Below are 16,541 nucleotides of genomic sequence, written 5' to 3' on the forward strand. Positions count from 1 at the left end.
ATATTTTAAGCGCACTGTGTGTGTGTGTGTGTGTGTGTGTGTGTGCGTGTGTGTGTGTGTGTGTGCGTGTGTGTGTGTGTGTGTGCGTGCTTGTGTGTGTGCGTGTGCTGGCACATCTGGCAAAGGATTTTTAAGAGCTTTTTCCTCTTCGTTCCTTTTGAACTTGAACAAGTGACTTCTTTACAAGACAAAAGTCGGATACACTCACTCTGTCTCTCTCTCACACACACACACACACACGCACACATACACTATGTGACGCAACAGCCACTGGTCATGTTCCCAAGGTCCTGTTCTCAGAGCAGTCTGACTAGAGGCCTTTGTCTGCGCTTACTTAAAAATAAAACTGGAGCAGGGTTACCACACACACACACACACGCACACACACACACATACACACACACAAGCACGCACGTGCACACACGCACACGCACACACCTACATGCACACACACCCACACACACACATAGACCATCTCTCGCTCTTTGTGCGTGAACTAAGCCTGACCTGAGGTGGAAAAGGAGCCCACTGCCAACTCATGATGCTGTTTAAGTAAAGTGTGTGTATGCCTGTGTGTGTGTGTGTGTGTGTGTGTGTGTGTGTGTGTGTGTGCATGTATTTGTACTGCCATACTGTATCCATGTGTGGATTATTCCATTCAGCCTCCTCCTTAAAGTGCAATTATGGGCTTGTGTAACACCCAGGTGTATATGTGCACACACACACACACACACGTATGTGCATGTGCCTTGAACATGATCAAACCACCTGTTATTTTACGGCCGTGCACGGAAACTTGATCCCCCACAAATTACAGGACCCATATTAAACTCGTCAAGCTCTTCATAACTTGAGGAGACTTTCTGTTCTGACAGTGTTACTTACTCACACTCCGCAACACTCCCCATACAGTATACTGCAGCAACATCCCAGTTCGGCACCCGGGAGGAGTTTATGATAAGAATCAGTATCCAGTTCCACCATAACTTCAACCACTGACATGTCACCACTGTCAGCTTCCCATTTCAGAAAACCATTTTAGAGATCTATCATTATGGAATGATGTACAGTTGCTTTAATTGAAACACTTTTCCTATATGGGATGAGATAAAAGTCTATAACCCTTAAATTGATGAGTGTATTTGAGCAATTACAACAGATAATCTTGAAAATACATAATGGTCAACTGAGATCAAGGCAATGGCTCTGGTATTTCTTCATCTGCAGAACATACACTTGTGGGTGTTGAAGGTGCTTAAGATCCTTTAGAAAACTTTTGAGAGTTAAATAGCAGGTTTTCACCTGCCAGCAATGGTATGCCTTCTGGCAAACTTTCATCCCAAATATTCAAATTACCCGGAAAGCACCACGAGTGCTACCATTTCTATCATGGACACTCACACAGAGGTTTAAAAACTACACTGTGCCATGTTTTACCAATTGAGAAAGACTCAGCTCAAGACACACTTAATTAGCTGTGTCTACTAACTCTGAGATCTATTCCCTTCTTCATTAGCTTCTCCTCCAAAAACACCTCATCCACAAATTAATCATTGGCTTCCTTTAAGGGTGCATGTTGAAACAAGTACAGATTTTAGTGAGAGCTCTCGCAGTGGATTAGCAAAGCTTTGCCACAACAAGGCCCGAGAGTTCCACATCATTGATAATAAAGGTGGCAAATGGAAGTCAATTGGTAAAAAAATAAATAATAATAAATCCTGTTCACATTTGTTTTTCTATGTAATGTCATTTATTGTTTTAACTGTGCTGTTAGAGGTATTTACTTCTTTTTTTAAATACTAAAAATAAGTAATAAGAATTCAAACAATCTATTTTAAAATGAGGTTATTGTCCAACTGTTTATCAAATAATTTAAGATAGTACGCACTTTTATCTATTTATTAGTAGGTATCCCTTTTCAATTCCATCTTTTTTATTGATGAATTAAAACGATGACATTTCCATGAGCATTTGCAAGGCTCTCTAGCCCCTCCAGAGCCCTCAGCCCCCTCCCTTTGGCCTGATTAACATCACTGCCCTGGTTCCACATTATGTGTAGGTCCTGGCAGGTCAGCGGTCCGACCACATCACAAGGCAAACCCTCGGACACCCTCCAAGAGCCAGATAACCGCGAGGACCTTCAGGGGGGACACCTGCTGAATCAGGCGCTTCTACGCCACAGAGTGTGATGGAAACTGATCCACTAATATCAGCCATGTGGCTATTAGTGTCCTGTACAAACACACTGCTGTCTGTTAATACTGTAACCTGGCACACACACACGCGCTGCTCTATAAATGCCCACTCACGAGGTGGCTGTCACACATACCTGATCTGGTTTCAGCTGCATAAACCTTCCCGGCAACACATTATACAAGCGAGTCGGCCCACACATGCAGATGCACACACACACTGGTTGGCCGTGGCTCTCAGTAGTGTCCCGTTCAGCAGACACTTGAAAGGACACCCTAGAGAGGGGTCCTTTTCACAGTAATAGTGCCCGGCAGCACTTAGCGTAGACCCGGTGGCTCACTCCCACTGTAGTGAAGGGGATGAGGGTTCTCAATTCCACGGCAGCCTACTCTTCTCGTCCCGCCGAGTGGGGGGAAGAAGAGTCTTTCATGGACACAGCACTTCACCGGCTGCACGCTCACGCACACTCCAAAGCACTCGTTCACCCATCGTCAACTGTGGAGTGCGAGATCTCAAATTTGAGTGAACGAACAAGTGGGAATTGGTGATGAGTGTGACATATTTCTGATTATATTCAGATAGCTCACACTGAAAATGCTGAAACTCAACTGCCACAACAGAAAAGGCACATGAAAAACAGCCCAGTATGCACAGAGAGATGGGTCAGTGCTCCTTGGAGTAAACTCTACGAGGCTCCAAAAGGCTCCTGCAGGGATGAGCGACGGCTGCCGTTTAGCTTTGCTAGGATGGAGGGTCGTCACTATGATAACTTTCCAGAGTTATAAAATCAGAAAATGATGAACCACTGTTTTGTTGTGGCAGCTGAAAAGCGTTTAAACTCAAGGATCTGCTATTCAAAATAGATCCTATTGGTCTCACTGGTACCTGAAACGACAGGTCCCACACCGACACGTCCTCTTGTGGTTTTTCATGTAGTGCTGTTTTCGGGCTGACCCCAACAGTCGACAATGATTGTTCAATGTGGTTGAGATCTGGTGACTGCAAAGGTTATAATACATGATTCACGTTATTAAGGGATCGGCATCACCTGCATTGAAGTATCTGCTTTTGTTAATGTATAAATATCATCTATTCTGTTCTAGGTCATACATGAGCACACAAATCCAAATGATATGGCCAAAAATATAAATATTTTAATAAAGATAGGCCAATACGAATATTTATAAAAGACAATCCTGTACATATACTTTTTGGAGGGAGTGTTCGATGTTTGTGTAGGCAAGATAATTCCCATAGTTCCTTTTCAGAAAAGCATTAAGTCGTATTTTAGACACAAGTCTTTTCAACTTTGTTTCAGAAGTTTGGGAAAGGTCTGTCTCTGACTCTCTGAGTGTGGTCCTTCCACCCAAAACACACCTTTGTGATGACCTGACCTTTGGCGTTTGAGTGTCCACGTACATCGTAGAAAACCCCTCTGCAGCTCCTTGTCTCTTCACCAGCTGACTCTGTGTTGTCTAAACACAGTCGAGTGAGGACCCTCACTTTACCCTCATGGTGGAAAGAAGACCCTGAGAGCCTGTGGGTGGGACACGGTCAGGCACGAGAGCAGCGTGAGGGTAAGAGGTGGTGACCACGTATCCTCTCCACAGCACGTATTTGAGTTAAGCGAGACACCGTCTTTCAACAGTTTATTATTTTTGTATCTCTCCCTCTGTCTTCCTTCCTCTCTTCTGAACATATTGCACATATTCTGGAGCCTTTGTGGTATTCCCGTCTGCCTTTGCCAGCTCAGCATCACCGTTGGAATTCATCCCTCGTGGCTTGGCGCAGTCAGGCTTCCAGCAACATTCCCTGCTGCTCAGTCACAACGTAAATTCAGCTCATCAAAGAGGATACCTGGACTTTTGAGACTGTGTTTGTTGGCTGGGGATCTAGACAGGATGAGCAAAGTACTAAGGCTTTAGGAATTAGGAAGATAGCTCTCGGGATGCCCGGAATTCCTTCCGGAAACCTTGCTGTCTGACATAGACGGTGTATTAGAGTCCAGCCTGTGTGTGTGTGTGTGTGTGTGTGTGTGTGTGTGTGTGCGTGTGTGTGTGCATGTGTGTACGTTTGAAACAGACAGGGTGAAAGTGAGTTACAGCTACTATCTCCCCCTCTCTCTCTTCCTTTTGAGGCCAGAGCCGGCTGCATCAACTCACGAGACTAAAATTATGGGACAGTTATTCGGAGAAGCCTATTATGGTCTGAGGACACAACACGTCTCTCTCCCACACACACACACAAACACACTTGTAGACAGTTACACCATCGCAGGTGATAGGAATCAGACCGTTCCAGTGTTATCAGAATGTGATGCTGCTGTGGATTCCTCAGATACCCGAATGGTCAGGTTTATTCCTCACGTAAGACGAGCGTTGCAGACAATTGTTTCATAGCGGTCTGAAGTGCAATAAAACATAATCCATGATTCGGCCATTGCCTCATGACGTCATGCAGAGGAAAAAAGAAGATGTTTTACAGATGAATGGAATGCAGAGGGAAGAGAGGAGTGAAACACTTTCTTTGGCCTTGTTACTATCAGTTCAAAACCCATTTACCGTGTGTTGACATCATAAAAAAAAAAGCGTTGACACGGGAATGAGTAAGGGTAAACAATGCCTCAAAAGATGACTTCACTTTATTATAACGTCTTATTTTAGTCTCATTTGTTATAGCTGTGGTCATTGTTTCTCAAGTTTACAGATCTGAGAACACAATGTCACTTCAGCACATCTTGCAACAACAACAAAAAGAAGAAATATCCGATGATCAGACCAACAGGAAACGGTTGAGCCAGATTATCTACGACACTTTATCTGGAGGTCAAACTGAAAGAAAGCTCCGGTGCTGAGAAATGAAGCCAACGCAGTTTCTCTATATACTTTAATGAATGCTTATTTTTCACCTTCAATTCTAAGAGAGGATCTAACCAATTACAGGAATCCTTTGTTCATATAATAACCACATTTAAAGACAACTTTTTGGATATTTTGTTCACCCTGGAGGCTCGCAAGACAAAAAGAGGAGTCTTGAATTTTTAACAAAAGCAAAAATATCCGTTCAAAAACACACCCCAGACACTTAACAACATACTACTTAAAACACTTTAGACTCGTCTAGAATTGCACAGACAAGCACTGTGCATGTGTGAGACGGTTGATGCAGAAGTGTTGTAAGTAGGGTTCATTAAGTTGGCAGAAATATAAGAAGTGGTTCAGCAGAAGCCAAAACATCCAAACTTCTAGTCTGCAGTATGGGTCTAGTTTTGATTTAAACTTCACAAAGCTCCTCCAGAGACACAACATACATTATGCATCTCTGTTTTCACAGGACTAACAATGAACTAATAAAATCTGTGGACCCCTTTGAGTACAATCTTATTATTTCTGATAGAATGAATGGCCTATGAAAAGTGTTAGACTTTGCAGTTTGGATCATCTGTTTGTCAGTGTGTATCTATCCTCGATGTATCAGGATTTCTGCTGACACGGTCATGGATCAGGTCCTGGAACTGATGCGAACATGATGTTACCAACGGCACAGCAGCACACCTTGTGGGACGTTACCTCAGCTTAGAGGGAAAGAACATGACATGCATATCTTATACCTCTCAAACACACACACAGGGCTCATGTGCAATTAAGGATATGCAGTTGGGCACTCATCTCTGCTGGGAGCAAGGGACAGCCTCTGCTTCACTACACACACACACACACACACACACACACACACACACTTGTACAATGCCAGATTCAGAACAAAGACATAATACATTCTCACTGCATGTTGGCAAACGAGCATTCCATTTGTCAAATTCTCATTTGTTTTAAATCATAATGTACCAAACATGCATGCTTGTTTCCTCGAAACTCCCAGCAGTACTCAATAGTGCCCTCATGGTCCTTCTTTTTCCATTTTGTTTTATGGCGTAGTTTTTGCCATGTTTTCCTCCTCCTGGCTTATTAGAGCCAACATACCCTACATTTCTATTTCGGGCTGCAAGTTTGTTTTTCTTTCATCTTCTGGAGAAACCCTCTGCCACCAATTCCCACAACTCACCTACAGTAGCCCATGAGGGACAATAGATGCATTCAAATATAATTAACTGGCAGCTAAACGAAAACGTTTGAAAAGGGGGAAAGGATACTATTAAATTGCTGTGCAATAAATCCACAGCCACATAAAGAACACTCAATGTTGTTTTTTTGTCTCCGAGGCCTTTTTTTTTATTAGTCCCACATCTGACAAAGCACACATCTGTCCCAGTAAGTTCACGCTGGGATGCTGCAACTCTCCTCTTAGCATCCTTTCAAACTCAGACTTCATTACTTCAGAAAATCAAAAAACCCGATGGATTCAGATCCACGGAGAACCAGAGCTGAGTGACTGATATCGAGGTCATTCTTCTAATAAATGGGCAATCACAAAATGACTTACTCATTTTGTGTGTGTGTGTGTGTGTGTGATATCTGTCACTTAGAGGCTCCCAGCTCTATTATAACGAGCATACGGTTGGCATCACACACAGCTCATATTAACCCTGTGGCTCTTTCAGTGCCTGTAAGATTCGTTTGTGTCTTAGTCTCTATCTTTGCAAATGTGCGAGGCCTGATTTAAGCGATTTACTCCTGTTTTATTGGCTGATTATGTTGAGTGAGTCACAGAGAGACTAAAACAAAGTATTTGGCTCAGAGCTATGACAGTGTTGCCTTGCACTCCTCATCTAGCGCCATCAATCATCTTCATCGAGCCCCGGACCCTTTGGTCACTATCCTCAACTTTTGCGGTCAGTGCCCAGAGAGAAGTCAGCCATGCACCCAGACAACTCCCTCACACTCCCAACGCTGCTCAATAAGAGCTATTCATTGTCCGACAATGTAGAGGCGGTAACAGAATAAGACATTGTGCTTGCACACATTTATTCCAACGTGGGTGAGCCAGAGGTGATCGAGAAACCCCAAGAAATCCCAATCCAATTTCACAGAGAAATTCACTACTGGAAAGAAGAAGAAAAAACACAGCAACACAATGAGATGTTTCAAGAGCAACGCTTCAGTCTCTGAAGAATTTCAATGAAACATCCTGACGATTCCCACACTCCCCTCCCCGCTTGGATCTCTCTCCTGCTAGAACAAGATCCATGAGTGGCTACCGCAGATATCTAACCTGCCAAGCATATGAATGTGTGTGTGTGTGTGTGTGTGTGTGTGTGTGTGCGTGTTCCTCGGGTTGTCCCACAGGGGATACGTGTGTCTAGTCTGAGTCACAGGCAGGCGCTGTGTCTGTGTAAGAGTCCATCAAAACACATTAGCATCAACATCTCCTAGTTTACCCTCAGGCACACACACACACACACACACACACACACACACATGCAAACATGCAAACACGCATACGCACGCACAGACGCACACACACATTGCACATCGTGAAACCTCCACAGGGCTATGTGCTATTCCCCCCACATCCCCTCAAGCTGAAACCTCAGTTTCCCTCCTCACCTCACTGTCCACGTCAGACAGGCTGTTCACTCACACTGGACAACCGCTAGCAGATGCTGCTGGCCTGGTAAACAGAGAGAGCTGGACGGTACTATATGAGACACACACACGCGCATACACAGTTGTTATACCACATACAATCTACAGCAGTGGTCCCCAAACTACGGCCCGCCTCCACATTTGGACCGGCCCTCTGAACAATACCAGAGACGCGTTCCGATAAATAAAAAAAAATTCACCTGGCCCGCTGCTGTTGAGATTGCAGTGAGACGCGGAAAAAATGTGAAGTGGTGCTCTTCGTAATAAAACATCTTTGATGGACGTGTCGCGTCTCGGCCAATCAGCGTTCAGATGTCCACAGCGTTTGGGAAGTTAGGTTAGCTTGAATGTTAGTCCGCTACATCTGCTGCTGTCACGCTGCACGGTGTAGCGATACTAACAAAGTACCCGTACGTTAAAAATGATGTGATTTAGCATATTGTTAGTATCGATACTTCATTAAAAGAGCGCACCCCCCCCCCCCCGGCTGGCCCTCCAGCAGACAAGGGAAACGTTATGTGGCCCTCTCAGGAAAAAGTTTGGGGACCCCGGCCCTGATCTACAGTATGCATTAGGCAACAGAAGAACCACAAAGTGGCCAGATATTTTAAAGCAGCACTGGTACAAATTGATGATAACTTAATGAATGTTCCCACTGTAGCCCAAAGTTGCTGTGCTGCCTCTTGCAAGAAGAAGCTGCACATCACAGTTTACAGTAAACAATGTCCCCTTGTGACGAGCCCAGCTCTGAAAGCCTTCCAGTTACAGAAATTGATCACAAAAACCAGCAGCTGATTATGGACCACAGTCTTTCATACATTTACAAATCAAATCAAAAATAGTAACGATTAAACAATGAGTGTTTGTTCTGAAAAAATGTTTTATTGCCAGACTGTCACAAATATTTTAGACTTCTTGATCTGATTTCCACAATTGTTAAATAATAAGTGTAAAGACAGATCCATTCCCAGAACATACATAAAAAAATAAAAGAAAAAATATATACAAATTAAATGAGTGCAGAATACACAAACAAAAATTACTTACTGGTAGACCAGAAGGAAACACTTTTAATGTATTGTTATCCAGGAAGTGAAATATAAAAGTTTGACATTGTGTAAAAGGAAAATGTTGTGTTCATTGCGTAAATTTGTGAAATAGTTTTTTAGTTCCTTGTAAGTCCATACAACCTGATAGTTTGTGAAGGAGCAAAAGAGGGAAAAGGGAAACGAATAGAGGTGGAGAGCGTGGACAGAAAGAGACAGACAGAAACAGGGAAAGAGACAAAGAGACAGAAGCAGACGGACATAGAAGCTCTCTGAGGGGATCGAGTGCTCCACACGGCTCTCTGCGCTGAGACTCATTATCAGTCCATGACACAGATGAATGGAACATTAGCATAAGGGAGGACCTGAAGTGACACATGGCAGATATAACTCTCCTTTTTATGAGCTTTCTTCGACCAAAAGTGGACGGTGACATATTTGTCCTGCCTGCGTACATTTGTTTGTTTATGTGGCATATTCACATGAGTGTGTGACTTCAACATCCACAGCACACTTCGTCACATGAAAAGAGGATAGGCCATTGTACTCAATCATGCTGCCTCAGACAGCCGTTAAATCGGTATGTGTGTGTGCGTGTGTGTGTGTGTGTGCATGTGTGTGTGTCGAAGAGAATAAAAGAGAATATAACAGCTCTGCGCAGTGAGTGTTGGTTAAGAGCCTCTGTTTGGACTTGCGGCCTTGTTTGGAGTGTGCCTCTTTCTGGTGTGTTGTTTGATGAAGAGGCTCTCAGAAAATACACATGCACAGACACACACACACACACAAACATGCACACACACACATAAACACTCCACACAAATGGTATCAATGGTTTTCTGGCACATGTAAATTGAATGCATGTTTGGTGGGTGAAAGCAGCATCCCAAGGTCTTCCATCCGTCGATTGTTCTGTGTTCCTGTTAATAATTTCCAGAGTTTATATGTCCGTGACGATTCCTGGCAAGTGATTAGGAGTTTTGTGTAGACAGAGCTGTGCGCAGGGGAAAGTCTCTGTCCTGCGCACGGCTCTGAGTTTCCGGTTCACTCTGCAACACTGCTGACCGAGTGGAAGTGGATTCTTGGCTTCTTGCTCATCTTTGTTGACTCACTGTGCAGGCAGTCTGTATGTTCACAAAAATAGCAAGGGAATCCTTCCTGCGTATGAGGTGTCCTCCTGATGCGGTGGCATCGTGCCACGTAAGCACCTCAGAGCTGGGAAACACTGGGATTGCATCCATCCACTAAGAATTGGATCAGCGTTTGTCCGAAGAGGCCAGGGCCAGGCTGCAACTAACTAACGTCCTAATTGGATTAGTGTGTGTGGCTATGTGCGTGTGTGTCTGTGTCTGTGTGAGGGCTTCCCCAGCTTACCGGTGTGTATCGTAAAGCTGCTGGAGTAAGACATGCATGTCACGTCACTCTCAAAGGCAGCTGTACACTCGCTGTCGTGACCCCATGACTAGTATCTTTCCCGCTGCCACGGCAACACCAAACACGAGATTACATCACTAACACAGGCATGACGTCACTGAGTAAGAAAAGGAAAGACACAAAGAGTAAAAGATGAATTTACCCTACCGGATCCAACCCAGCAAGTTGTTATCGAGTGTGGGGATGCCCAAGAACCTCCAAACAAAGTGTGCCCGCACTACAAAGCTCAGTTAAGTTATCCTTTGGATGACAAAGAACAAAATATTGACTGAATCTTTTTAATAAAAGAATTATAAGAAATTAACAATATATTTGGCATCAGGATGGGTCAGAGGTCAGGACCCTCATGGGTCATCTCATGGGGAGAAGATCCCAGGACAACAAGAGGGTAGTGATAACAGATCTGTGGTTGGCAGTGTGGTCTCAGAGAGAGACGGTCCTGTGTTCTCCGAGTGCTCTCAGTCCAACGGCTTGCAGGGAGCAGTATACCCTGTGGCTCACTCAATGAATAATGGGAATTAATAGGACCCAACTCCATTAAACCCGTAACAAGTTAAAGCAAATGTATATAACTTCTACTGGACCCAAATGACAATTCTGGGATTATGAAAAATGTCAAAGCGTAGCTGTTAATGTCCATAATACATAATGTCTATCTAAAGTTTTCTAATATAAGCTATCATTAGCCACCTACTGGACGTACCAGACCAAGAAAGAGTGGAGTAACACACACCTGAGTGTCTTGAATTGATCTCGAGTTTTTTTTATTACTCATAAACTGGATTTGCATTTGTCAGAAGAAGATTGTGTTTTGTTCTTTTCTTAAGAGTTAGATAATCTTGCTTTAGGGTTAAGGGCATGGATGTATTTCGTAAATATAGCCCATCTGCCATTTTATACCTCTTCCTTTATTTAATGTGCGTCACTAAAAGCAATATGGTAGAAGCTTCTGAACCCACAGAAGACTATTTAATAAATGTGAGATGACATTAAAATCCCCCGAATAACATCCTTAAAGTGGTGCATTCTCAGAGAACCAAGTAAAACAGTCTCCCCTTATCATTCATGATCCTGAATATTTGTGTGGATCTTTGTGCCTTTGAAGACTGAATTTAGTAATTGAATACAAAATGATCACACAACTTTAACAACTGACACAAACTAATTTCCAAAAAAGGAAAACATATCCACTCTTGTTCTGATGGCTTGTGGTATCCGTGTTCTTAAAGGAACAGCATGTTCTATGTGTCCGTCCTTACGTTCCCTACCATGCACAAACCAACACTAAATTAATGACATAGTTAATATGACAGGTCTGGTGTCCAGTTTGTTTAGTATTACTTATGTACACAACGATGCTCAAACTGAAAAGTCGCCCCTCTGTCACCTAAGCAAAGCAACATCGTCTGAATCTAGTTTGCCCTGTGTTTGTGTGTGTGGGCGGGTGAGTGTGGGCCGGGATGCTGAATGTTCCAATCCATAAGCCCCATCGACAGAAAAACTACTGTTCCTCAACCGGAAAGAGCATTGAAGGAGAAACACTCTAACTGGATGTCCTCAGAGCAGTTCAACACACACACACACACACACACAAACAGAGAGAGAGAGAGAGAGAGAGAGAGAGAAAGACACACACACACAGCATGCAGGGAAAGTTGTCAATACTGAATTTTGGCAATAGAAACATTGGAGACAAAGAAAGAGAACTTGCTCCAAAAGAAATCATAAAACTACTTTGCACATTGTTTTCATCAAACACAATGGCATGTATTTAATCATGCATCACCAATTAACATTAACGATATCCGAAACACAATATTAAGTGTCTGTCTGGTTTCTTCTGTGCATCACAATGTGGCCCTGCAGCCTTTGTGTGTTTGTGAAGTGAAATGTGTTCATGTGACTGAGCTTACAGCTAAGAGTTGTCTCTAACAGGGCAGAAGAAGAATTGTATTTTAGGGTCAAAAACATATTTTCTCACTCTTGGGAGGTGTGGCCATGCAGATGTTTATCAGAATGTAAGATACCACATGGATGTGTTATAAGAATTGGATAAAGTACTACAGGATGATGGCCATCCATTTGAATGAACATTGTTTACCCCGTGCATATGTTTAAAATGTTTGTCGACTCCTTGGTTTGTTTTTTTGGAACATTAGTTTCTCCCACTAGGCCCTCAGAGAATAACATATTTTGAAGTTTGAGGATTTTGTTAACAGTTATACAGACCGACGGAGGATTTTTCCTTCTCATTTTGAATATTTAAAAATCTCAGAAGCAGATACGCTCTTCTTTTTTTTTAAACAATTTTTGCCAGTCGGGTGACCTAACATATATAATTATATCTTTAAGCACATTAAACGTATAGTTTACCTATGATGTAAACTATGAAATATGAATGCATGTATCTGTACAACAGGACACACAAACTAAATAAACATAGAAGAGTGTATGTTCGCCACAGAACCCAGTGTGCAGTAGAGAACACGAGTAATATTATCAAGAGTTTTATTGTGTGAGTCTGTGTGTGTGTGCTTGTGTGTGTTTGTGTTTTTAAACAGTGTGTGCGGCTTGTTACCACAGATATTTTATGGCATGCTAATTAAACATTCAGCTCTTCATCTGAACCGCCAAAGAAGCAACATAACACAATGGGGAATTTTAACACGTGGCCTCGCCTTTCCACACGTTGCATTTCAAGTCACGTAACAAAAGGATCAAGTGAACGTCACCATGACCCGCACCCTCTCTGACACAATGGGTCTTAAACCTGTCAGTTTAAGACCCATCCCCTTCAAGCTCCCCTCATTCACACATCAATCAAACATCCTCCCACAGACCACTGCCACAAACACACACACACACACACGCACACACACGCACACACACACTACTTTGTACAGTATATGAGTAATTAGGTACGAGACTGCACCTGTCCTCAGATATACTCATCCAATAAATACCACCTCAGGCTTCACATGCTATTGTGTGGTGGATCCATTTAGACGAGCTCAAATGCCTTCCAGCATGCACGTGTGTACATAAATAAAAGCCTGAAAAAATGTCATACACATGTATAATATTTTTTTCAGGCCTTTAGGAGGTTGCACAAAAACAAATGCAATATCCTGTTTACAAAACCACTTCAGTATGCAGGAGAAGCAACTGACTAACTAACGTGCAAATCACCGCGCTGAGATTCCAGGAGTAGCATCAAGTTGGTGATGAACTAAAGGACAACAGTGTACCTGGAAAAGGAAAGCTATGAATTAATTTATTGAAGTTATGAATAAACATAACAATTTATATGAACATATTATGTTAAAGTAATGTCAGAATGAATATATATCTTGTGAAAATGCGTGAAAGTCAGTTAAAAGAAATCTAAAAATCATTTTACGATTAGATATAATACAATTTAGATAGCTAACCTCATCGGTTGATTAAAATACTTGTCCCAAGACAAAGTTTTAACTGTAAAATTAAAGAATTACTGTATTATAGCTGTAGGTCCTGGAAACATAGTGTATATAAACATATACAGGACTGTCTCAGAAAATTAGAATATTGTGATAAAGTTCTTTATTTTCTGTAATGCAATTAAAAAACAAAAATGTCATGCATTCTGGATTCATTACAAATCAACTGAAATATTGCAAGCCTTTTATTCTTTTAATATTGCTGATTATTGCTTACAGCTTAAGAAAACTCTAAAATCCTATCTCATAAAATTTGAATATTTCCTCAGACCAAGTTAAAAAAAAGATTTATAACAGCAAAACAAAATCAAACATTTGAAAATGTGTTTCCAGGTGTTTCGAGTTAATTAGACGATTCAAGTGATTTGTTTAATACCCTACTAGTATACTATTTCATGATATTCTAATATTTAGAGATAGGATATTTGAGTTTTCTTAAGCTGTAAGCCATAATCAGCAATATTAAAAGAATAAAAGGCTTGCAATATTTCAGTTGATTTGTAATGAATCCAGAATGCATGACATTTTTGTTTTTTAATTGCATTACAGAAAATAAAGAACTTTATCACAATATTCTAATTTTCTGAGACAGTCCTGTATATATATATATATACACACACATATATATATATATATATATATATATATATATCCTTAGTTAGGAATAGGAATGACATATTTTGAAATTGCAAAGGCCTTGACTGATAATGCGATATTAAAGAGAATGATCATTGTCACATCATTATTCTCACTTTTATTTGTGCCTGTACCAAACAAAGTGTGTTTGGTTAATGTTGCATAATCTTATTTGGAGGCCAAGACATCTCTGCAGCATACATAACGATAAATTATATATATATTATATATTCTGCTAGTTTGATCAAATTTCAATTGATTGTTTAGCCCTAATTGGGAAAATAATCTGGATTAAAATCAATGCAAACAAATATTCTTAAAAAATATATAGATACTTTTCTGTCAGTAAAGAAATGGGACAGTTTGAAAACAACAAACCTTAAATACGCAACAGGGAAAAGATTATTCATTGTCAGTATTCAGTCTTTGTTTCATTGTTGAGTGGCCTAAGATTACTCATAGCTGAATAATACTTGATAGATGTAAGGCTGCCACAATCATATTTTTAAATGCAAATTATAATTTTTGTATGCATAGGCTGTGACATCATTCTTAAAAAAACATTTACCTGTTTATCTCACCCTTGGAAACAGGATGGATTCATCAATTATCTCTGAAAAGAGGTCTGCTGACACCCCTCAACACACACACACACAAGTACTGCCACAAAAAATAAAAAACTCTTTCACAACTACCTCAACGACGCACAACCTTAGCCAATGAGAGGAAGCTGGGCGAAAGAGGAGGAAGTTACACTGTATGTGTTCATCATCATCGCTGACAGAAATAGCTCCATCAGAGAGTAAACAACACATCTCATTCATAAAAATAAAAAAACTGCCAGCGAACGCCTACTCCCTTACCGTGCATGAAGAGGAAAAGCAAGAGATAAAGACGGAGAAAGAAACAGACGAAAAAGTGCTTCTGCACGGAGACGGACACAAAGAGAGATGGAAATATAGACACAGACAAAAAGTACGCAACAAAAGAGTAAGTGTGAGACGTGGGGCGCAGTTAGAGCGAGAGAAAAAAGCCTGACGATGACATCACATCCTCGTCACTGCTGGTTCCACTCCTTTGGTTCGGAAAACACCAGAAGCCTACGTCACGTGGTGAGACACCACTTTCCAACTCTCAATCTTTTCTCAGTAAGAAAGTCACACACACAATGACATACAAACAAACACACAGATGGTATATATATATATATATATATATATTTACATATATGTGTATATATATACATATATATGTAAATATATATACATACATATATATATATTTAATATATATATAAAATCATAGATGATGTACATCCTGTCTAGAGTAACCCTTTGTAACACAGGATTCTGTGCATCCATGCGTGTTCATTGGAAGCACCAGCTGTTTTCCAGCCCACACAATGTGCCATTGCGCCAAACCACTTTCCACTCACAAACACATGCACAATCAAACGCACACACATCGTCACATCGTGGTTACCACGCAATACCAGATAAGGAAATTTGGTAAGCGCCGTTAAGTCACATGTATATGTGTGTGAGTGCATGCATGAGAAAGAGGAAGTGATGCAAGCTGCAATGGAAGGTACATTTTTAGAATAGAGCGGAAGTGTCCATCTGACCTCTAGATTAGCAAATACACAAAATACAGACACACACACACACACACACACACAGAAGCAAAAACAGTGAAAGTGCACACTTCCTTGCCACAAACACCAACAGTCTTATAGCGGTACACAATGTTGGATCTAATGCAACGTGTGTAGTCGTGTTTCACAAAAAAAAGAAATGCAATATTCACTGGCAGGTAATGTTCCTCTAACAATATGCAGATCTGCAGCTAACCGAACATCCACGGCTCATAAGAAACTTTCTTTCAGATGTGCAGACCCACCTGCACACAGGATCAAATCATCACCACCTAACCAACTAATCAGCAGAAATAAGCTGCTTCTACCAGGTGATAATAAAGCTGTGTCATTGCAATACTGATGTCACATGATTGTCGTGGCCCTGAAGACAGAGTGGGAGCTTTCACTTCCATTTAAATCACATGGTCGCAGGATGAAACCAGCAAGTGAGACTGGAGTGGGCGGCGGTGTCACTACCTTGATCACTGGACCACAAACCCAGCTCTCTCTGTGACCATCGGGTTCAGAGAAAACCATCCCGGTCAGTTTAAACCAAGCCCACTTCATGCTGTGTTGG

This window comes from Pseudoliparis swirei, chromosome 22 (assembly GCF_029220125.1).
Source record: "Pseudoliparis swirei isolate HS2019 ecotype Mariana Trench chromosome 22, NWPU_hadal_v1, whole genome shotgun sequence".
NCBI classification, from domain to species: Eukaryota; Metazoa; Chordata; class Actinopteri; order Perciformes; family Liparidae; genus Pseudoliparis; species Pseudoliparis swirei.